The sequence below is a fragment of the Struthio camelus genome, chromosome 15 (genome assembly GCF_040807025.1).
Source record: "Struthio camelus isolate bStrCam1 chromosome 15, bStrCam1.hap1, whole genome shotgun sequence".
Classification (NCBI taxonomy): Eukaryota; Metazoa; Chordata; class Aves; order Struthioniformes; family Struthionidae; genus Struthio; species Struthio camelus.
The window spans coordinates 16,732,083-16,757,307 of NC_090956.1; the positions used below are offsets into that span (position 1 = coordinate 16,732,083).

The 25,225-nt window shown below is 41.2% G+C and overlaps 1 protein-coding gene and 1 long non-coding RNA gene across 16 annotated transcripts in view; one reads left to right on the plus strand and one right to left on the minus strand.

The window, feature by feature from the left end:
• RBFOX1 (RNA binding fox-1 homolog 1) overlaps positions 1 to 25,225 on the minus strand; it is a 1,498,714-nt gene that overhangs the window by 1,110,560 nt on the left and 362,929 nt on the right. The window lies entirely within an intron of this gene.
• Positions 13,177 to 23,646, plus strand: LOC104147562 (uncharacterized). 2 transcript variants are annotated; one of them, XR_694913.2, is made up of 3 exons: positions 13,177 to 13,472; positions 13,666 to 13,854; positions 23,558 to 23,646. It is a non-coding gene; the product is annotated as an uncharacterized lncRNA (long non-coding RNA). The 2 variants fall into 2 exon arrangements; XR_694914.2 differs by lacking the exon at positions 23,558 to 23,646 and adding an exon at positions 19,533 to 22,422.

Sequence of the window (25,225 nt, forward strand, 5' to 3'; positions counted from 1 at the left end):
GAGAAGTAGATATACATAGCACTGATGTCTCTAGATCCCTTCCAAAATATAAATTCGTTTCTAGTCCACCTGTCTTCAATCCCCAGCTCTAATTTTCTTTCCAGTGACTTCACATTATTCCACCTGTGATACCCACCATTCCCACTAGCATTAATAAATAAGAGCCGTATAATTTTAATTACTTCCTTTGAAATAGAAACTGAAACCATCCTAAGACAATTTCAGTGTAATATTTATATGCAACAAAAAGGATGTCAGCCGCCGCCTTCCCCCGAGCCATGCGGGACGCCTCTTTACGCCTCTTTGGGCTGCGCGAGGCATTCATTACGCTGCACCGTTCCCTTTCCTCGGGGCAGGAGTCCGGGCCTGCAAATTGCTCAACTTAAATACTGTAGTATCACCTGGAGACAAAGCAATCTCCATAAACAACCCTGAACTCTGCAATTCATTCCCAAACATGATATAATTGAGCTCAGCTCTCCTAACCCGCAGGAGAAAGCTCATCTTGCTTCTCCGACGGCGGAGGAAGACGGGAGCCGAGCCTTGCAGGCTGATTTTTGCGGGTTCCTTCAGAGCCAACACCAAACAGGCATGCAATGCAGTTTGACTGTAATTCATTTCCTAATCCAGTCACATAACTCCGCCCCACCCCACACTATTAAGTCATCCCTAATTACATACAACAAATCAGTGATGCAGTCTTGCTAATATATTAGCAGAATAAGGAGGAGGCACATCACAAATCCTGGGACGCGAGCAACTGACAGCACAAAGAAAAAGCATTGGTCTTGTGCATACCATATCATCACACAAACTTCATTTTTCACAGCAACTCTGGCTTTTGATGCTAACAGACCAACTCCTAAACAGTGCAGTTTGCTTGCAGGTAATTGCAAAATGAAAAGGAGTGCAATTATTACGCTGTTTGCAGCAAACAGTGCTCTCCGAGAAGGCACGCACGCACAAAGCGTGTATTTGTCGACACTGCCACAAAGATCATTTTCGCCTTTTAAAGTCATCAGATTACGAGTATCACTGTTTACCCTCAGTATTTCTAAAACACAAAGAGACTTCAGAGCCTAAATAAATAATAGCTGGATTTGCAAACTTCTCAAGGAAAACCTGAGAAGGAAATAACCTCCCTTTCTTATATCTTAGCACCTTAAACAAACCTTGAGTTGTCTGCTAGGCAATTCCACGTGGACTTTCATCTTTGCTGTCACTGCTTTACCATTACAGTGTCGTGTAGTAAAGTACTGGAGACTTGGGAGACTTAGGCCAATATAAAAATCTCTGCAGTATGAAGTAATTTTATGTCACCACTCTGGTTATTTCAGAATTGGCTGCAAATAAGAGCCTGAGGATGATTTAATGTGTCCTCGACCCATCATGGCCATGGTTAAACAAAGTAAACACATCAGTCTTTAGCAGTCATTTATAACTGGAAGAAAAGCACAAAAGAGTCAAGATAAACACAGTGCTGGAAAGTACTCTGAAAGGACACAACTAAAAGTACCTGCAAATGTCTTTGTTCGCATGTTGCTGCATTCCATTTCTCAGGAAAATAAAATCCCAAACAGCCACAGGAGGAGTTATTAGAACTAAAATCACTGCTTCCAAGCGAGGCCCCAAGATGCCACTGCTGAAGCAGAAATGTAGGTATTCAGATCTGATCACACCCCAGCTACTGGTACTTCTGCTGCGTCTTTAAAATAGAGTAACAGGCCTCCAGTGCTCACAGAGATGACTTATTCCTTTAAGATGAAAAGCCACAAATACCAGCAACTCGTTTGGGATAATTTGCCCCTGCAGTAGTAACTGTATCAGTGACCGAGCTTGATAGCGCCGGGGCCGTTCTCTTTTAAATCTGCTCAAAGCACAACACGTATCCTACTGCCTAAAGCCAACTCCTTCAACAGACACAGGCTCCTGATCCCCATACTGGGGACTTTCTCTACAGAGCCTAGATCGAGGAGCTGCTGCCAATGAGCTGTGTAACCTTGGGATATGGATATTCATGAAGGCCAACCTCTGTCTTGCCTCAATAAGCCATTTGTGAGGCCATATGCAAAGCTCTGTCTAGAGAGCTGTAAGGAGAAACGGATTCAGGAGAAGTCATCCTAGCAGAGGCTGACGGCAGTCTGAGGAACTGGAGTCGATGCCTATGTCTTCCCTCCCCATTTCACCCCTCTGCCTTTGCAGGGAGAGGAGGAAGAGGCTGGGATAAATGAAAATGGTGTACACGTGCCTTCATTCACCCCGACAGAAGCTGGCTGAAGGTTGATACAATTGCACAGTGAAAGACCCCGAGATGCTGCTGTAACCTACAGGACTCCAATTCAATCTTTCTGTTACAATGCAAGACTGGAAAGCTCAGGGTAGAGGCTTATGGTTGCTCTATAATTTTTGCATGGTCCTTACAGACTCCTCCAGAGCAGGCAAACACAGTTCCCTGGTAAGGCAGCAGCTTCCTGGGGGCCCTCCAGGAAGGGATCGTCTGAGGGAGAAGAACCTGCCCAAGAATCTCAGTCTCAGAATTTAAGAGAGATTGGTGTGGCTCTGCCACCCCTTCCATTCTCATCCGTTAGGTTTTCACTTATTTGAAAAATGGACCTGGATAGCATTATTTATACATTGTAAGGACCATTATCTAGTAAGCTTTAAAAAAAAAAGTTTTTCCCTGTAGAGCTTTTGAGAATTTTTTGTTTGCCTTTTTACCATAAACCTCTGCTCAGCTGAAAAGACATGATTTGGCTGTTATTGCACAGCTCCCCTTTTCTCTCGCATGTCATTGTTGCCTTTAGGTTAGAGAGCAGGACAACTTTATTTTTCCACGCGTAGTCCTTGCATACTAATGTTGTGGTCCTGGCTAGGGTGGGAATTCGGGGTGCGCTCCTCTTCGTGGAAACAGCAGACAAAGGTCTCCTTTGAGTGGTACCATTGTGCATTCAGAATTGCCAAGCCCTCTGAGGTAAGAATTATGATGGAAAAAAGTCAGGATGAGCTGAAAAATCTCATTCTTCCTAGGCATGACTTATTTGTCACTGGAAACAACTTTCCCAAATTCTGACAGTAATTCTTGTTGTAATTTTCTGGCTGTGTGATATACTGGGAAATAAGGACTGCATTTCATGTGCTAGTTTTAAGATTGCTGTATTCAACATCAGTGCAGAAGGTCGTATTTTTATTTTAATGAAACGGGTCATAATTATTGGAAACCATGCCTATGGCAACATATCATTTGCTCAGAGTTTAACTTGCATCTGTCTTATCTGCACTGGGCAGCCTCAATCATAGATAAATACTTACGGAAAAAAGACTCCCCAATAAACATGTTCCTTCCATCACATTGACATTGCTGCCTCCTCTCTAGTCCTTTTTTTAATTATCTATTACTTACTATATATTACTATATGTTATATTCTTGGGGCAGAAGATGATTATTGTTTTCATCACTGAGAGATAAGGGTTTTAAAGCACAGGATTGAACTTTTGGCTATCCTTGATCACAATCCTCCTATCACTTAAAAAAGCAACTGAAGACTTCTTTCGATAAAGCTGTTAACAAACAAAAACAAACAGTGGATTTAGGCACATAAGTTTAATTGACCTTCAAAAAGAGATGAGCATCTATTTCATTTCGGCTCTTTTGATAACACCACCCTCAGTGGCTCAAGTTTCTGTATATGATGCGTAGCTTTGCTAAGGAAAAAAAGCTAAAATTAGCAATATAAAAATCACTATCTTATTTCCATTTCTTATGAGAAAGCTAAAAAGAATGAATTAACACATTTTTAAAAATTATTTTAAATTTAAGAGTTCTAAAGAGAGGTTGAATTCTGTATACTATCTTTGTATTCCTTTTCTGCAGTACCACATTGAATTGCGAAAGAGCTTGTGATTTAACTGCAATTACATTTTACATGAACTTCTCATGCAAGTTCCATACCAGCTTTTAACTTTCTCTCTTTTTTCGCTAATAATTTTATTTGTTCTTTCTTCTCAGGGCCTATTTCTATCTGTTCTCCCTGTCTCCTCGTCCAAGGCGTACAAGGTCATGGAAGTGACTCCCATTTTGTGAGTGCGACTGAAAGCAGGTAACACACATGGAGCAATTGATCCCTGACTACCAGGGGAATATTTCCAGCTAGATGAGCAGAGATTGGGCTGAGCGGTTCCCACTGAGGTTAATGGGGGTTGAATAGCTCAGTCCTGGTGTATTGTGACAAATGCTTGCCCCTTAAGCTAATCCACTCCCATCTTTTAGTTTTGATTGAAGAAAAATTATTTTCAGAGCAAAAAAAGATCACGATTTTGGAGCAAAATTCAGGGAGCTGTTTGATGTTTCTTCACTAACTTTCAAAAACCGCAGCACATTTCACCATTGGCCATTTCACCTGCAAAAGTGTTCAAGATAGTGGAAGTTCTACAAGAGCCATCAAAAATCTGTCAGAGAAGTGCTGGTAATGGCAAAAACATTTTTCAGAAGCTGTCATTTCCCCAAATATCCATCAGTGCTACTAGGGACAACAAGAGATCCCTTATTTAGAACGTGTCAATTCTTATTATGAACATCATGATGAAAACACCTGCTAAGTGTGTGTGTCTGGCAAAGCGAGCCTCAGCCACAGAAACAAGAGGGTGAATGCCACTCGGATTAGCAAGCAAGTCGGACACATTTTTTTACCCTTACTAAAAAAAACAAAAAACAAAACAAAACAAACACCTATCTTTATCCCAAGCTGAATCTTGTACAGGTAGGTTACAGTGAATGCAGTAAGGCAAAATACCTGATGGAAGAGAATAGGAGTCTAATTTATTAAACGGAGATAATTTCACAATTGCCATCATTGCTTGTCTGGAGAGATTACCCTTTTGGTCATTTGCTTTGTTTGCAAGCTCCAGGTAAAAAGCATACAAAAAGCGCTGTGCAATAAACACCATGCTATAGAGGTAGGTTGCTGTCAAATGTGTGGTTGCAGCTCTTACCAACATGGCGAAACTGGATTTCGGCTAGTTTGGTTACTGCTAGCTGAAGCATTACAGCAACATGTTGCTCTGGTCAGCCAAGATGCCTCACAGTCACCTTCAGATGCGCACACACATTTCTAACCCACCCTGCTCTCCCGAGGCAGCGCCTCTGCTGCTACCGCCGGGCTCAGATAGATATCACTGGGCTCTGCCTTCAGTAACACGGAGGGCACGTACTTCTCCCACGTCTCAGAGCACTGTATATGCTGGTATGTGTTACCAACAAGATGAAGGAGATGGTAGCTGCTGTCATATTTTTTGATAAGCACGAAGCACACATGGGAAGAAGCAAGCCACTAAGGCTACACGATTTGTTAAAGGGCTTAGCGGGCTTCAGCGGCAGGGTTTGCAGCTGAATTTCAGAGTGCTGGATTAAGAGAAATCTGCACCAGTAAGAAAGCTTACCCATAAGGAAACTGTTCAGTGACTTCTCTCCTGACTTCTCCATCCATGCCACAAGCTAAGAAATATCTGAGGCACAGAAAAATACTGCATACAGCAGTTAATCCAGCTGGCCCATATACTGATCAACTGGAAAGTCGCTTACAACAAATCTAGGTTCCTTTCAAAGCAATTGCTGTCACATGTCTTTCTCCAAAGAACAGTTTAAAAAAAAGTTTTCCTCCCAGTAGGCAAAGAGAGGAAGCATCTCCCAACGGACAACGTGCCATCTCTGCTGGCACTGGAGCCAGGTTTGCAGTTGGATGCTCAAAGCAGAAGGCACTCACTTAAACACCTGCTTAACTTTAAGCCCATGGCACTACCTTTAATGAGAGCACTTGTATTCTTAATCACATACTTGGAGTCTTCGCTAGAGCAGGCATGAAGAAATAACAGGCCCTGTCTTCAGATGGTATAAATCGGTGCAACTCTTCATTTCAGTTAAGTTGCACCATTTTACACAAGCTGACAACCAGATCCCATGGGTTCAAAACCCAGAAAGTTCCAGCACAGCTATTACCGCAGAGTCGTCCTGCTCAGACAAACGATTCAACTCCCTCCTGCCTTTCCACCACGCAGGAGTTAATGACCATATATCTCTTTTAAGAGAAACTGAGAAGGATAGCCCCAGTGTCTTAGCCACCACACTTGTTCTCCCCGTGAAGGATGCTACTATCAAGGCCATGTGTGAGTTATTACTGAGCGCACTTTGCCTGTCATATTTCACTGCAGAGCCACCGCGCAGATTGCAGAGCATATAACTTACTGTTGTGCTGCGTGCCTTGCAAGCTTTCGTACCTGACACTTCAAATAGAAAACAGAAGAATTTGCTTTTCAATAGACCTTCTTTAGACTATTTTAATCTCATTGTTCTCTTTTTCTTGGTAGGCTAATTCAGCAATCTCCAGAATAGGATCTATTACGAGTCAATACAGAAGATTATTTGGTCTATACGACTCCTCTCCATCCCACTTACACACTAGCCCGTGTTTTTGTAAGAAAAGCATGATTTCAAAGTTTTACGAACGTAGATGTTAGAAATACTCTTATGCAAGCATCTTCACAGGGCAGAAAAGCAAACTATTCTTTTTGGATTATACCACAGTACAAAACAAATGGTACAAAAATGCCTACAAAGAACAAAGCCAAAACGTAATTGTAATTTACTAAAAGAAGAATATTTCAACATGCTCTGTTCTTCCTCTGCTTTTGTCAGGCATTCTCTTGAACAGCGATTCTAAGCATTGCTTCCTCTAACATTAACATTTGCTTAATCTACTTCCATGTGAAGAATTTCATAAGGAAAAAGGCTCCTGTTCTGCAAAGGGCTGAATCATGTTGCTAAATCCATCTCAGCTCAGCAAAACACTGAATTGTTGATACAAGACATGGTACTTTGGTGGCATTTAATCACATACTTGAAGTGCTGGCATGCATTAACGAATTTGGCCATAGAAACTAGACGCACTGAGGGGAGGTCTTCTCCAAATGTTATGTTATTCAGGCTAGAGTTTTATTTTGTATTTTCTCTTGATGAAAAAATTAGATTCCACCTCTAAGAAACGTAGGAATTAAAATGACCATGCTCTGAAATATGCAAAACTGACTGTAAAATCTGTAAAAGAAAATTAAACATGAACCGTGCAAACTTTATTCCAAATGTGTTGCTGGATCATTTCTACCAAACAACTGCATCTGGCAGCAATTTGGAGTATCTTTAATTTTTTGTTTTCCAGAGAAAACTCACTTAACTACTGACTGTACAACAATATCGCTTTTTCATAGCGATTTCATGTTTTCAAGGCTTTGATCTTTCAAATGTAATAAGTGTCATTACATAAAAGTTTTACTAAAAATAGATATTTATTTCTGGAGGAGACAAGTGCTTAAAGCAAAACATTTCAAATATTTCATGTCTTCCCACACAATCCTGAACGCTAAGCAAGAACATGCAAAAACCTCCAGCAGTTCCTGCTTATGTGTATCCCTGTGCCCAAAGGACCCTAAAACGGTAGGCCATACTGATGTTGCAAATAGAAAAGTGGCATAATCATAACCAATTTCCTGGACTTTAAAATAACTATTAGACATTGAATCAGCCAGCTCTATACATTGCCTCTCCACAAGCAGACGCTTTGTCTTTCGGTGATGGACATTCCTCTTGGGAATCGGCCGCAGTCCTCACCTGGAAGCAGTGGCAAGACGACAGCACCCACTCACCAGGGAAAGGTTGGGATACCCGACAGGTCACCCCTTTATGTGCTTGTTGCTCAGTAAAAGGTGCTCTAAAAATGTGTTTTCTTACAATTCCAAATTATATAGATTAATTAACTCAGGTGTCTGCCTATTCCTTTTCATTTTCAGTCTCTTGTAAATCTAACAAACTAACACTTCCTGCGGAAACACCTCCTAGATGCTTAAAAAATAGCCACCAATAATAAAGTGTTCTCATTTTTCTGCTTTCATGTCCCGTGCAATAGACCTAACTGAATAAACACAAACAAAAAAGATAGAAAAATAGTATTTTGTTAATGCATGATATTTGGCATGAAATGAACATCAATTTTATTCATTTACTCTAGGGCAGAACCTATTCAGATTTCAGTTTTTCTTCCTCCTCTCTTCAACTACTTTTTTTTATATATTACTTCTTTAGACAAGGGATAGAACAGGACACAAAACCTGAGGCGCTTTTGTTTCCCTTTTTAGTGAAAAACTGGAGAATTCTCATTAAAATGCACAGGTCTTAGAAATTAATCCTTCATTACTGAAAGGTTTTATGAATAACAGCAACTAAAATGCCTGAGTAGCTCTACATATTTTCCTACTTTAAGACTGGTCCTTCCTAGTCTGTGCTCAGCATTTTAGTGTCACCCTCTGTTTCTGCAGCCCATCTAAAATTAGATCATAAGCTCTCCAGGGCAAGGACTGTCTTTTTATGTTCTCCATACAGTGCCTATCACCCTTTAAACGCTTGACAAATAATCAACAATAATGAAAGGCTATTATTTTTCTATTTTCACATTTCAAAAATCTCTCCCGCAGTATTACCAAAACAACGTGGATGGCAGAGGTGATGCAGACAGCCCGCTTTACTCACTAGACACACCAGATGTTTTGCCTGTACGATTCGCACCCTGCTTCTGCCGTTTTCTGCATTGTTTATAAATCTCTACTGTTTTCAACCACCGTATCAGTATTTCTTGCCTAGTTAGCCTCTGAACCCCTGTTTCCATAAGGAAAAAACTGAGAAACAGGCAGCCCTTACAGTCCCCACCATTGCACCCATCGCCCTTATGGGTCCCTACTGTATGAGTCACTGCCCTAACGATAGCTAAGCATATTACTGCCTCGAAAATTAACGCACACTGTGAATAATCACAGAAAGGAAATTTGTTTTGCTACAAGGTTGGTTTTCCAGCTGTTTTAATGCAGACAATTTTATCCTGAAACACAAATTGGAAAAAAAAAGGGGGGGGGGGGGGGGGAGAAAGAAAAAGACTTTGAAAATCTACATAATTTGAAAGTGCTTAATGTAAATTAGATAGATCAGCTTAATTTTATTTCAGTACTTTTTAATTGCATTTATAATTAGTAAAATACATTAATGTGCTGCACAGAAGGTCAGGAGTTCTGGTGAAAGAATCTAATTAAAATGCTCCGCTGCATTTATGTCACCCATGCGCTCGGTAACCTTGAGGCCTTCCTGCAGCACCAGAGGAGCCTTCTGCACTTCTCTGATTTGCAACTTCCTTAGTCTCCATCAGAAAAGGCACGACCATCCGAGAGCAGCCCACGGCACGTAGGCACTCTGATCTCCCGCCTGACCTGCGTACCTGCTCCAATCGCAACAGTTCGGTCCATGCCATGCTCTACTTTTTCATGACGATCAATAAACAAAACCAGGGTGGTTCCCTTTATAACAAAGACTCTTGGATACCCACCCGCTGCCCAGTCTTTCCTCTTAGCAGTCCCGAATCAAATTGCACAACACACAATTGACAGGCAGAAAAAGAGCTGAGGTTGCTGCCAGGCAGCGATCTGAGCACACGCGCCGTCAGGTATTTATCCTGACGCTCGAATCCACCAGCAGCCTGTATTTTTAAAAAGTTTGTTTTTTTCAAAAAAAAAAAAGCTTACAGCAATAATCAGCGAGCAATAATTAGTGATGCTAATTTTTCTACTTAGAACTCATATTGTGTGATTTTATTACATTTAAATTACACACGCTCAGGTGTTCCCATGCTTTCCTTTCATCCCCCTCTTAGGTGGTAAAACATCATTAACATCCTTCTAGCACGGGAACAACTGCTCGGGGAGATCAGAGATCGCTGCCTCACTGAGCTCTACGTGTGCTTCTGCTACAGTCCTGAGCACAAGCCGTCAGCGCCTACCATTTAGTATTTAGTTTAGCATTTAAGAGACCCCTTTAGTATCATCCGCACGCCATCCTTCCAGCTTTTATCTGGACGAATAACATAACTTTCAAGTTTTGGAATCACCGAAATTGTAAATTCCTAAAACTTTACCAAAAAACAAACAACATTCAATCCTGACTTTTGTAACCTCCCCCACATGCGGTAGAGCAGCCATCAACTCCTGTGGCAACTTCAGCAATAGCACTGAGGCAAAACGGGCATAAGGCAGCTCCCTCTCTCACTGCCTACTTCTACCTGCTGGGATTGAAGGGATTAAGTCTGTTCTGAACTAGAAGAACGGCAAAAAGCCACTGTTGGCGTGCTCAGGGTGGCATGACCAAACTATTAAAAAAGGCGCCTGCCGACAGGACAGAGTCGGCTCAAATGACCAGTTAGTTTGACATAAACTTTTAAGAACTGGCAGCGAAGAGCGGAGACGAGGTGACTGGGCAACGAAGAGTTCCCACGTGAAGAGACTGTGGAAGGGGAGCTCTGATCGCGGAGCAGGGGAGAGGGGTAAGACACCTCGAGAGCTGTGGAGCGGGCACAGAAGGGACATTGCCTACATGGACTCATTTAAGCTTTTCTTCCCGCTCTAACTTTAAATACTATATTAGAGCTGCCTGATAAGTACTGGCTTGTTTTGAAATATCTGTCCCAAATTGCTGACAATACTGTCAACCATCTCTCTTCCTCTTGGTGTCTGGCATCTACCAGGGGATGAACCTCATTTAGATTGCACACTGCAACGAGGCAACGCTGAAGCCGATGGCCCCAACTCAAAACAGTTCAGCTTGACACCCTCCATGCCCAGAAATGGGAGCTAAGCACCAGTCCTGCTGAGACAACAGCCCCAGGAGGCACAGCAAGGTGGGACGCAGAGCTGGCCACGTTTTACCCCCAAAGCCCTGCACTTCACTGACTCAGCCCCACTGCTGCGTGGTGCCTGCAGAGCTGCAAGCCCAGGCACTGCATGAAATCCTCCCCTAATCCGCTTAAAATCGTAGCTCACCTGAGAATCAGGTATCTACCAAAAGTAATTAGCAGTGCTGAGGACCTGTGGCTAGAAGGCAGCAGGAATGTGTTACTCAAAGTAACGGCTCATTTCCCCTAAGCTAAATATTTTCGGTTGCTGCCTGCGTCTCAAGACAGCTAATCTGGGAATGGGGTGGAAGCTGGGGCCAATAACCAACATAAACATGCACTGGAAATTAAATTTCTTTGGACAATAGGAACAAAATTTTTTTCTTAGCAATTGACCGCTTTTTTCTAGCTGGCTATATAATCTAAAATGGCAAAGGACAAATTTTTTAAAAGCATATTATTTGACCATGTATAATGAAAAGTGCAAAACTATACCGATAATGCTATTAATCCTTATTCCTTAGGCAATGGAGTAACAAATAATCAATGCCTTTTCTAAAATTGTTTATACAGTACAGTTTAGCATTACATACATCTGAGATGGACACAAAAGAGCAGATTTTCAAATACAGTTTACCTTGTTTTCAGCTATTCAGAATTATTGTAACTTGCAAGTCAGTCCTATACAGAAGTGTTGATCGGGTCTGCAATTCCAAGACAGAAGAAATACTTAAAAATAAGTGAAATTCAGTTATATAACCTTCTTAAAAGTATTGAACACTACTCTCAGGTGAACTAATCAGAACTGCACACTTTTATTCCTAGTAAAGACTGTTAAGGTAGTTCAGATAAAAGTGAAAGCTGACCTCAAGCAAAAAATCAAATCCAGGCATAAATTCTCTGAATGAAAGTTTAAAAAAGTCACATAATTCAAACAAACACAATTTTGCTCCTTTTCATTAGGTTTAAAAACATAAACATAAGGCAAATACAGATTATTGTCTCATGAAACACTAAGGGTGCTAAAAACCATCCACAATGCACTGAAATTTTGCAAGACTATTTTCATGGGAATCTAGCTCAGAAAGACAGATACATTAAAAAAACCCCACACAATTAGTTTCTCTAATCTGAACCAAGCTGATCACTTTCCACAGATGCTACATAAATAAATGAATAAATGAAATGCTCTCTCACAGAGAGCAGCTACAAAGGCTTACAAGACAGCAAAGGAAGAGAAAATACCAGAGTGGACAAACAAACCCCAAAACCTGGACATCAGGATCCATAATAAACACAGAAGGACTAATATGAAAAATAAAATCTGACAGATGTATAATATTTCGTCATTTTTTTCTAACGATCCAGACTGGAATTCGGAGCACTATTGTTTCGGTTATAATCTAGGTGCCAATTTCTCATTACACATGCAGGCTCCAGGTCAATGGTACAACTAATGAGTAGCTGCTGGTGCAAACGCTTATTGTTTCTTAGCCTAATTCAAGTAAAATTTAAATGGTCTATTAATTTTCTTAATAAATTTAGACATGGTGCCTGACTGCAATCTGTCTTTGATTAGCTAACAAAAGTGTAGGAAGATCTTGCCAAGCTGATGGTTCACAATGTTTCAAGCAAGTCGTCATCTACATAATAAAAAAAATCCGGTAATTTCTCTGTCGTAAAGGCTTTAAGAAAAGGTGCAATGCATGGTTTTAGTCTACACAGGGTTCCCAGCCCTCTTTCATTTAGAATTGTCAAAAATGAGTAATTTTACTACTGTTGAGAAGTCTCCAATAAGCAAGTATGTTCTTGACTAGGAGTACAATTCAGTAGCATATTTGAGCGTGTGGCTAATTTTAAAGACTCTTTAATCTTTTCATCCAATGACATTCAATTATTTGCTCAGATCTCTTACTAAATCGGAATTGCTTATAGCCCATTCCTAAAAAAAACTGTGTTCACTGCTGCCCAGCTGACTGGTGGGCAGGTCCACTGCCATATGGTGCGTAGCGCAGAGTCACCCACACAAGACAAGGCTCCCTTCTGCCGACTTTGGACATCCATAGTTTTTAGAGCCCCTTAATACTCAAATCAAGAGAAACATGGATATTCAAAGAACAGATCATCTAACCTGTTTTAGACGTGTGGCTCAAGGGAAGTTAGGCAAAAGCCTCAACTGACTATGAAAAGAAGTGTAAGCAGCAGCTCAGCTGTAGATGTATATACATGCAATATCCACATCGATGAATCTTTCGCAAGATTTACATAGCGCACCACTGAAAGGACGACCGCATCTATATAAAAAGACTGCAAATATAGGCTGTTATTCAGTGTTTTGCAGTATTTTTAAGCAGCAATGGCTTAAAACAAATGAGCAATGGGGTACTGACTGAAACTGACTAGAACTGACTAGAAACAGAACTGACTAGAAACAAATGAGCAATGGGGTATACCCCACCAACAAACACGCCTGCATACATCTGTATTAACAACGCCTAAAAAACGTCCTCATTCAAAAACTTACAAATAGCAAAGAAAGCTCTGACCCAGCCAGTAGGACACCTTCAAACTGCTCTGTCCCCGAGAGGTCCAACAACTTCTGAAATGGTCTGAGGATGCTTCAGAGAGGAGAGGACTGCAATCCAGGTTAATCACACTGGCTGGGAACTTTTTTGCAGCTGATGACAACATCCTCCCTTCTCCCCTCACTGTGAACAGGTATGGAAGTGTGCACTAGTGCACTACACATCAAATCCTTTTATAATAATAATTGCATAGCTGACCGAAAATATCACACTGTTCTTCAGAGAGAAATGAAAGGTTCCCATATGAATGGCTTCATCCCATAGGAATGAATTCTGGTTAACCAAAATCCCAAGATAAAAAAGAACTAACTTCCATTCATTTCTAGGAGACTGTTAATCACCTGCAACCAGAAACAACACGGATTTCTGTTATATGCTAGGACTAATCAAAGAAATACCTGAAGAGCAAAAAGGACCTGGATGAGTTACAGCTGATGCAACAGGGAGTATTTGGAACTGGCAGACTGAGGCCACACAACAGCTATTACTTAAGATGCACCAAGCATGTTACTGAGGTAAGTAAGCAGAAATATTAATTGTATTGTACAAGGCATAAGTAAAATTTCTTGTTGATTACTGCAAACAATTCAGAGAGAAACATGAACTGAAATTGGAAAAGGTATTTAAAAAACCCATATCAGAGTGATCCGGGCAAGGAGGGCTTCCATGCGAGAGACGAGCTGAGTGTGTTCACTCCAGCATACAAAAGCTCAGAGGCGATACAGCTGCCAAGGAGAGAGCTACCTGAGAACGGTACAGGTTGGAGAAGGAGAAAAGCTATTTAATTTAAAGGACATTGTTTGCATAAAAACAGGTAGATATAAACAGTCAGTCAATAGATTCAGGCTTACTAAGAGAAAGTTTCTAGCCATCAGAGGAGTAAGCCTCTGAAATAGCCTTCCAGAAGCAGCAAAGGGTGGAGTCTGGGAACTTTATAAATACGTGATGTTCACCTGAGACCACAGGACTAGAGCCTTTTCCATTCTATCTCTGCATACCAGCTCAGTTTCTAAAGACGATTAAACATAAACCCAAGGTAGCAGGAGTCAGGGAGATAACCTGAGTCTTGTACAAGTAATAGATTTATCTCCCTGGTCCCTGAGCATGTACACAGGGGACCAAAGATTTAGTGGTACCCATAAAGAGGCCAGTGCAAAATTTTTATCTCTGTTCACAGAGCATCTAGCCTCCTTTAAAGGAGATCAGAACAAATTATTCCTGTGCTATATTGCAAAGCTGAAAAATCCCCTAATTACTAATGTAAATTATTCAAATGTCATCTGTATTATTCATTGAGAAAAATCTGCACTAAGAGGAAAATGATGATTTCACTGCAAATCCAAACAACTCAAGGAAGTGAATTTCTAAGGATAAAAAACATTCAGCTTTCCTCGGTGCAGTAGTACTGAAGTTCACAGGAAAATAAATGTTTCTCAGTATTAATGATCTCTGAAATGTTTTTTGTTTTGTTTTGAACATTTTAATTACAGTTGGCAACTCTGAGTCTACTGCTGGTGAACATAATCAAAACTGAAAACCAATTAAACGATATATTCTGTGCCACTGGATAGCATTATGGGATCCCAGTACAAAAGACAACTAACCAGCATAATTTTTTATTGCATAAATAATATTGCAGCCCTCTTTGCAGTAAACAGGTCAGAACTTTTGAACTAGGTCTCAACACCATCCCAACTGTTTATAAAATCTTACCATTCATCAGTCTAATTTCTTGCATCAATCAGTTGTTGCCATCATGTATAAATATATTTGTACATCAGAAATCATGTAGGCCCTTTTGTGTGTTAAGAGCTGCATATAGCACTGGATAACATCAAGTTGTATTGGTCACAGAAAGTCCCATATGGAATAACATTATAGATTCCTGAGTGCCATCTACTGGCACTTCATCTGTTAACTAGACCTCATAGAAACAGCCCCATCATACCAAGATTTCTCATATATGTATAGTTATTTGCATTCCACTTTAGGATAGACTTCGGCAGCATCGATACTTTTTTCCATAATATGAAGTTTAAAGGAATTTCAATCTATACATTCTCCATTTTGGTGTATTTACTTGAAATGAAATGTTGTGACACTGTCTACTCAGAAATACTTCTCACTGTCAAAATGAACCGAAATATTTCACTTAGTCTTAGTTTAAGATTGAAATCTGTCTTCCCGAACTGATTTGCTGGCTTATAGAAGTGAATCATATACCTATTCTCTTATACAAGCAACAGCTCTCCACTGACACTACAGACACCATGATGTGTCATGAGCACATTTCCTGGCATAGTGTGATGGTTCACGCAAAGTATATCCAGGTAAGGAGCCTGGAGTGTAAACTGGACATATGAATTGTAGCGCTTACAACCTGTGTGGACAAACATCAAGGTAAATAACATTTGGCTTATTCAGGGAAATGGTAGGCAGGATCTGAGGCAGCTCTGAAGGGCAAAGAAGCCCGAAGTAGCTTGCAAGTCTTTAAGGACAAACCTCTCCGAAAACAGGAAAAGCCCATTCTGATATTCGGGAAAAAGCATAAATGTATCAGCAGGTTGACTTGGCTAAGCAGGAAACTCGTGACTGATCTCCAGTGAAATAGGGTGTATACCAGAGGTGGAAGCAAGAACAAGCCACAGAGGAGGAACACAGAAACATTGCTCAAGTGTGCAAGGTTGGGGGTAGGAAAGACAAGACTGGAAATACTCAGTATGGACTTACAAAGGTAAGTCATGCCTGATCAAACTGATTGCCTTCGGTGGCAACATGACTAGGTCTGCGGATGAGGGGGGGAGCAGTAGATGTTGTTTACCTTGACTTCAGCCAGGCCTTTGACGCTGTCTCCCACAGCATCCTTGTATCCAAGTTGGGACATTACAGTCTAAATGGGTGGCAACTAGAAGGCTCCCAACCCAGGGTGGACTAAGCCTGTCAAGATACAAGCAGGGGACCAGCTGGCTGGGTAGCAGCTCCGCTGAAAAAGATGGGGAGCCTGGTGGGCAGAAGGCTAAACACGAGCCAGCAGCGTGGCCTGGCAGTGGTAAAGGCTGAACAGCAGCCTGGGCTGTACCAACATGAGCATAGCCAGCAGATCAAGGGAAATTATTATTCTCCTTTATTTGGCACTCATTAGACCACACCTAGAATGCTGTGTCCGATTTTTAGTTCCTTCAGTACAACAAAGGTGTAGAACAACTTAAGCGAGTCCAAAAGAGGACCACCAAGGCGGTTAGGGGTTAGAGCACATGAGGAGGGGCTGCGGGAACTGGGTTTGTTTTACCTAGAGAAGAGAAGGCTCAAGGGAGCCTAGCAGAAACCTTCAAAACCGAAGAAGTTACCAAGAAGATGGAGCTTCACAGTGGCGCATGCTAGGTATGTAGATGTAGAGAAAATGGTCATAAATTCAAAATGGAGAAGGTCTGACTGGCTATAAGGAAAAAGAAATCACTCTGAAGATAATTAAGCACTAGAGCAGGCTGTTCAGAGTGGCTGGAGGTTTTAAAGACTCAACTGGACAAAACCCAGAGCAACCTGCCCTGAATTCAGTGTGGACGCTGCTTTGCGCAGGAGGTTGGACTAGGGACCTCTCAAGGCTCCTTCCAGCCTGAAGGATTCCACAGTCCTGTTTTTAGATGGAAAAAAGGATTTTTCGTGGTCCACAAAAAAAGACAAATCTGAATGGTGCGCTGACTAGTGATAACTGGAGATTGCAGTGGAGAACATCCTGATCACCATTTCTTCTGCCCATCAAAACTATGCAAATATATAATCTGGTGAAAGTCTTTTTAGTGTAAGCTGATCCAAGACCAGTGGGCTTTTCCACGGTTCCTTATATCAAAATGGCAGACTAGCAGATGGATTAGGGAAAAAAGCAAAACCATTCAAGAGAGACAGCACAATGTATTTAAAAGATACTCAGTGGGTTTTACTTCGTACAAGCATACCATTAAGCGGGTGCCTTTGTCAATGAAAAGGTATTTGTTACAGTTTCTCAAACTTGTCATTTTCTTCATGTCGTCTTACATTGGGAAATTACAAGTATCTTTGTTTCCTTGACTTCCACCTATCTTGTTCATTACAGACTACATTTATTTTTCAGTGCTAGCTAGAGCATTGAATACTTGAGTTTCAGGGGCTATACTTTTACTCTAGCTCCTTCAATGCCAACAGTAATCAGGTGCTAGTTCATGAATGATGTTACTAAACAACTGTGGTACATAAACAGTACTTTCTTCGGATTTAAATAAAGTAATTCAAAAGGTGGCTATAACATTCCTTCAAAGAAGTGATCCTGACTCAGGGGTATGGAAGTTCCCAGGCTTTTAATACCAACGTTGTGTTACGTTGTCTCATCCAGTCTCAGTGGCAATGCTAATATCTCAAAATCTGCTGACCAGAATGAGGAAAAACAGTCACCTATAAAGAATTCATTCTGATTCTGAACACATCCCAAACACCAAGAACATACAAGTTTAAAACATAATTGCATTGCTGCTTAATCAAAAATGAATCGGTGAAACCAATGACAAAGAGAAAGGAAAATACTAAAGAAAAATTTTTTCTGTGCGGCACATTAGAAACGAAAACAGCTGCAACAAGGAAATGCTGAAATGCTTGCAAACCATATTTGTGTGTCACTTAGAAATCTGATTTTGTTCAAAATGTATGGGAATAAAAAGGTAATGATACTGGCTTTGTAGTTTGCAAAGTATATTTTATCCAGAAGATTTTAAGTTAGAAATTCTCAGAAAAAAAATAAAGTCTTGTCAGGAAAAAATAATTAGGTCCTGGAAAGATGCAACACTGATACACTAAATGGACCAAAACTTCAACAAAGATTGCACCGTGTATAAAGTTGGATACTTCCGTTTGCTTAAGACGGCTTTATTTCAAGAGGTGTGGAACACCTTTATGGACTTCAACAAATCTGTCATAGTGAAAGAATTTAAAAAAAAATTGAAAGGCAAGTTGAAGAACACATTGTAGAAAACCTCACCACCATTTCCTGCCTCTTACACCTGAATAATAGAAAAGGGTTGATAATATGTTTTGCAGTAATTTATTTTTGTTTTCCTTCTCATTTCAATATACTTGCATCTAAGTTCTAAATATCCCCGCACAACCCCATGGTTGGAAGGGGATTCTGAAACCTGCAGCCTTTATCTACCTTTGATTCCAACGAAGGACAAAGACAAAGAGCACATCTAAGACAGAGGGGTAAAGACTACTATTTCCTTTACCTTGAACTGTCATGTCACCAGTGGAAACCGTATGTCAGACAATACAAACCAAAACCATTCACATATACGCACTAATTTTACAATTGAATAGAGAACAAGACTAATATTAATCATGGGTTCATTCAAAATTTTTCTTTAGAAATGTTTTCGTAAGATCTGGATTACTGATGGAGCAACAATTCTTAAGAGTAAATACTTTCACAAGAACATACACCCTTTTGTCATTGACTCAAACTCAACCGATCCAACTCTGAAATATTTAAATTTAACAATATTCTAAATTTCCTGAACACTGGCATGAAAATTTCTCCTTTGGTTATATTCCTCTTCCTCTCAAATAACACAAACAGCTAAAACCTATTCATCAGCAAAGCTAAACAAGCTTACACCAGAGGAGGAGCTGCACAAACTTCTCTAAAGTTCCAACTTCTTGAAGACAACAGGATTACAAGTGAAAATTTTGATCCCATTTGTCTTTGCAAGACTGAGGATTATGGCATTTCATTGTGCTAGCAGTTGGAATTAGTATTTAACATGTGCTTTCAATAATTTGTTTTTAAAACAGAATTTTATAAACAAGGAGTTTCTTTAACCAAAGAGTCTTATAAGAACAAGCATTTTCTAAATCAAAGCTTCTCCAAAGTCAAGTCTGGTAATCTGGCAGTAATTTGGTCCCAGTTTTTCATTATTAGCAGTACTGTCTCCTCTCCCAGAGGCATTTTAGGGATGCTTTTGATTATTTTTCCCCCCTTCAGTTGGGTATCAGGATACTTACAAGCATAATTAATTCATACTTCGGACTCTCAGGATTATGAAGTATTACAGGATGGCAGTGCTAAGACAAAATGCTCTAATTCACCAGCTGTCATGTATTTAATTAGAGATTTTGATGAATCCTTCCTACTTATGAGCCTTCATACTTTGTGTTCTATTTAAAAACAAAGAAAGGAAGAAAGAGAGAAGGAAAAGACTCCTCAGCACAAGGACTGTAGGACTCTGATAAACTCTCTGTGAGCGTGGCGGGCTTGTCCATCACATTCACGTTAGCTTGGGAGCTGCCAGCCCCGACCTTCGGGGGAAGCAGGAGCGAGGGTGCCGGCTGACGGCACGAGGCCTCGTGCGCGCCGCGAGCGGGGAGGAGCGGGCAGCCGGCTCCCGGCGGAAGCAGGCGAGCTTCGTGCCTTTCCACCCTCTCCTCTGCAGCAAAAGGCAACAAGGCGCGTTTTGAGCCATCCAGCTGTTCACGAAGGTTAAATCGACAAACTCTTCCCTTTAAGACGACAAGGGAAATTTCAGTGTTGCGTATTCCATACTCAGTAAGAACACTCAACACGGATTAAAGCTGGAAGTCACAGGCAACCGTTGCGCACATCACATTAGCTTTAGCTTGCAGAACAAGCGTGAAAGATGAGAGGTAAAAGAACTGATTCTTCTCATTCATGCTCATTTAAAGCTACGCTTTAAACATCATTTTTGTATGTAAATTTCTCTTGCTATAATAGTAATATATACTGCAGAGGCTACAATAATATTTTCAGTAACACTATGTACATAAATAAAATATTTATGTGACATCGTAACAAGGTTAACAATGTATAAATATTTTAACTTTTGCATTTTTTTTAAACAGGTAATATAGTATTGAACATATATGATAAATCCTTGAAGTAGAGGAAACATCCTGACTACAATTTTATTTTGAATCTTGTTTCTTTTTCTCAGCATGCGCATTAACTAAGCGATTTCATGACTGGCCTTTCTAAAAATTTTCTATTATGTTTTGGTTTGGCAAGCTGCACTTGATCCATTTCTGTCACAGGGCCTAAAGACACATGAGAGAGACACTGCCAGAAGGAAAATCTTTAGAGAGAGCACGAAGAAGACAGGGAGACTTTTAAGAAACTTAACTGCTGTGCTCATTTCGTTCTCCCTGATTAAATAGCCCTGGCAGCATAATGCAAGGCGGTTCTCGATGGACTACGTGTTCTTACCTTAGGTTAGGCTACGGATTAGCATTGTCCGTCTCTGCTCCCACTGAAGTCAATGTATGATTCAATATTATAAAGGAAAAATAATGCTGACAAACATTCAAAACTGCAATATTTCCTTGTTAAGAGAGAAGGCAAAAAAAAAAGTGTAAGAATTGTCTTTTAATGTGTTTCTCTGAAGTCAAAATACAATAATTGCGGAGCAAGTGCAAATAGGTACTATTTTTCTGGTTGATGCTTAAAATAAGATGTCTTATAGGGTTAGTAGAAGGAGTTAAAAAGAAATCTTTGAGGTTTATGATCCTTTTAAGATGAACTCCCTGCAAAAATTATTCACCCAATTACCAAGGCTTTGTAAATAAGACTGGCAGCGCACTACAGGCCCTGTAGAAATTGGATTTGCAATTCTGCGAATAATCTGAGGTTTCCATTTGGGGAATTCGGTCGGTGCAGGCAGCAATACAGTTCCTCCTCCTCTCCCCCCCTTCCCCATAGGGCACAGTGGCACGGAGAGGCTTGAATACTGATTTCTGCAGAACCAAAAATGTTGACAGCTTGGTGCTTATCTATATGGCAGCCTGCCAGGCTTCCCAGCTCCGCGGTGCCCTCGGCCGCCTGGCACGCAGGCACTGCGTCGCCGGCAGTCCCCGGAGCCAGCCACCAAGGGGCACGGGCAGCCCGGGCCCTGGGAGGTGCCTGCTGGGCTGAGCTATCCCACCGCTCCGGCTGGGGAAGAGCACCGGGGCACCGGGTTATCAGAGCTCGAAGATCCTAAAACCTTCTTTATTTCAAGTGGCTACTGCAGGAGGGGGGGGTGGAATTGGAAAGAGCAAGAAAAATGAGAACGAGCCAAACTATCTGCCAGAAATTGCTGTATTGGGCTTTACTTCTGGAGAACAACTCTCCCCAGGACAGAACCTCCCAGTTGCACGCACCGATTTGGAATCATTTACTGTATTTAGGATGCTCCAGAAAGACTTTTCATAAGTCATGCTTTCGTAAGTCACTGCTACTCCTTTTCCTGCACCAATACCACATGCAGTGTTCTTCATAGATCACTGTATCCCATATAACCATGTATTTTAATATTGCCCTAAAATATCGTTTCTTGAAGAATTATCACTCCCCCTTCTCTTCCTCACCTGCTCCTTCCCCTTGTCCACGCATGCAAACCAGCAGCGCTAGAACAAGACAGTTTATTATACCTTAAAATGAACAAATGTGCAATTTGTTCTCATGATGCAGTTGGTAATTTGCATCACAAAAGTACTAGATCTCTCAAAAATTCTTTGACAGACGTGGCATTAAAAACTCTGTTAGTATGTCTGAAGACTAATCTGACTGATAGCCCTTTCGAAGGAAACCGTGGCCCCCGTTAGCTCGCGCACAGTAGACAGTGCTACCAGAAACCATGAATAAATAACTGTCTTCAGTTTTTGTCACCGCTTCCAAGAGATATTTGAAATGCACAACTTTGACAGAATTATACTTGTTAAATCAAAAATAAGACAATATTTTGCAATTCTGTTATTACTTATCTGAGCTACGGGCAGCTATCCAAATATAAAAGTTTTGCAATAGAGTTTGCAGTATCTCCTCAGAGCAAACTAAACCAAACATTAAACATATTTCAGCATTTTTTGAATCAGGGTCAGGATCCTCTACCAAGCCGAGAGACAGAACTACCAAAATTTGTTTCCTATGGTACATCACAGCTAAAAGGACATAGCACGCCTGCATGCACCCTCTGCTTCTCTATACGTAGATACACAAAAAGATTCAAGCTCAAGACAGGATCCTTACGAGAGCTAGAAAGTTCATTAGATAACAATACATTTTTTTATAAAGGGAATATATTCTACAACTTAGCTGTGCTTGAACAAGGCGGCTATTGGGGAATACTGTACTTTGTTTGAAAAGCATATGCTATGCAGTTTCTGTGAATAAACATATGCAAAAATTGCCTTTTTATAATTCTTTCAGGTTTTATTGGAGTATATTTTTGATTAACATTTTTCTCTGAAGTGTAATAAACAAAACCCTGCTGGACCAAAACTTTTTGCTGTGCTATCCCAAAAATAGCATGCCATGAGCGCGCCTGTCTGCATCTGATGCGCTTACAGAATAACAGATTAGCTGATGCTCCAGAAAAAAAAGGAATGTGTCTTTGAAGAAATAGATGAGATGGTTATATGCATGATCACAAAAAGACCTTAAAAATGCACATAATGAATTTTGCGATTTGTAAAATCCTGACTCTGTAAATAATAATGAGTTTATGCATAAATCATAATCAGAAATATTTATGACAAAACTCCCATTCAAAAATAAAACAGACAAATGTCTTTAACCTAATGAAATTGCACCGTAAATTATTTCCAAGAGCATTCCAATGTCAAGGTAACTCACTTAATTACCCATTACCATAGAACTGTAGACATAATGTTAATTAAAATGAAGGGGCAAAACCATTTCCATTTTTTATTGAGATCCATTGGCCTCTTGAACGGCCATTACCCTTGCTGTCGGGGTTAGGTGGAGGGCAACACTTGCCCTGCTCGGCAGACCATCGCAAGCCGCTTCCAGCGGCGCGGCAAGCGCACCGGCGGGCCGTTGGGGAGCTACCCGCAGGCCCTTGGTACCGGCAGCACCCCGGAAGGCTTTGCGCAGCGCGGGCGCCCCCGACGGCAGGGGCGGCCCCGGCCGCAGGCTGCGACCAGGGCTTCCAGCAGCGCGCCCGTCCCCGGGAGAGCTGCGTCGCGTTGACGACGTTGCTTGCACGCACGGGGGGTTTAGGAGAGGATTTGCATGCTCTGTGGCGCGTTTCACCCTCAGGGACGAACGGACGGAGAAGGGCCGAGGCCTGCGTGCGCCAGGACGGGCCCTGCACGGTTCTCGTTGCAGCCGACCACTTGGACTAAAGTAGGTGCAAAGCTAAAGTGACGATTTTGGGAAACTTTTGCTATCCCCTCTGTTTGCAGATTCAGTTACAGCTCCCAAGGAGATGTTTTCGACGTACGTCTAATACCGTGAGAGACCCACCACAGCGTCTTGCAAACCACCGCAGACGCACAGGAGACGAAGCGCTGCCGCTGCCGGGAGGGCAGGCGCTCCGCAGCGCGGCAGCGACGCTGCCCTGGCTCTGCCCGCGCGGCTCCCCCCGTTTCTTCTTCAAAATACTTTTTCATCTAAACAGGCTGGTAAAGTCAAACACCTCTTTACAGAATAAAGCTGTTTTTAACACAAAAACGCCTGTACAATCCTGTTTTACGCTCCTTTCCTTTGTGTCGCCGAAAGATTTTTGCAAAGCAGCGGTAGCACGAGCTCCGGCGTCTTCTAAGCGAAGCATTTGCCCGAGCGGTTTGAACGAGGAGGGCAACAGCCCTCGGCTCCTTGCCAAACCGGCCTTTAGCTGAGAACGAAACTCAGCACGCTTTCGTTTTGCTCCCCATTTAGTTCCATACCTTTTTCCATACCTTCATTATGGCAGAACAGAATTTAAATCGCCATTGCTATTTTCCCGAGTTTTACTTTCCAAGGTAAGTACGGCGCAGCGGCTAGGAGGACAGGCTGACGCTCACGCGGCTAACGCGATCTGCTCCGGGTGAGACCGCTGAGCGGCCCGCAGCATCCCCGCGCACTGCGGTTCCCGACTCCAAAGGTAAATTTGTTCTGGGCCGACTTTTACTGGAACTATTAATATTTGACACATGGCAATGAATACCACTAGCGCTATAGACAATATTATTTTATGATAAATACGGTATTATATCTAAAAGCGCTTAGAGACATGTATTTCACATTATTTATTATAGACTCAAAATTTTATTCCTAAAACTCTTCTGCATTTTCACTCCATCACAACATTTTATCATCAGACTAGATCAAACCCTGTTCCCCCTATTCACGTTAATGCTGCCCTTAAAATCACTGGGGATTGCTATGCGTAAAGTGTTCCATGCAATTTAAATCATATAGTACTTCTTCCAGTCCTGTGAATGGTGAATTATAATTGCTTTAATAACTTAGAATGATGTAAAAATGAATCAAAGACAATAACTGGCTTGCGTATTACCTACCCCATATTGCACTTCAAAAGTCATCAGGAATGGATTAATTTGCCAAATCTTTTTTTCTGAGAAGAAAGGCAGAATCACTGTCAACAAAAAGTTTCATTAGTATATAGTAATGCTCCCTAATTTTTTTAATAGTTCTTTTTCCACACCCCCAACAAAACTGCCACACTCCAGAAAGCTCAGTATATTATTGCCATCTAAACGCCTAAACCTCTTCATTTTGGGGCCCAAATTACTCTTCACTTAATCTCCTTTACTATTACCTTGTAAAACTTAAACATCAAAAAACAAATAATTTTCTGTTTACTGCAGCGTAAGCTTATGGTTGGTGTTCCCTGCCCCGTTTTGCTTGGGTTTAGTTTGGGGTTCTCCTAAAATAGGAGGAAAGAAAAAAAAAAAATCAGTTTCCAGCACAGCACTAACCGCAATGCTAAGAAAACCAAAAAAACCAAAGCAAAACAAAACACCACCCTGCACATAAAATCGAGTCCGCTAAGGATCTGGGCTCTACAGAGTTCTGTGCTGTTAAACGTAATTTTGGAAGAGCAGTGACGGAAACGTACAGAGCGATAA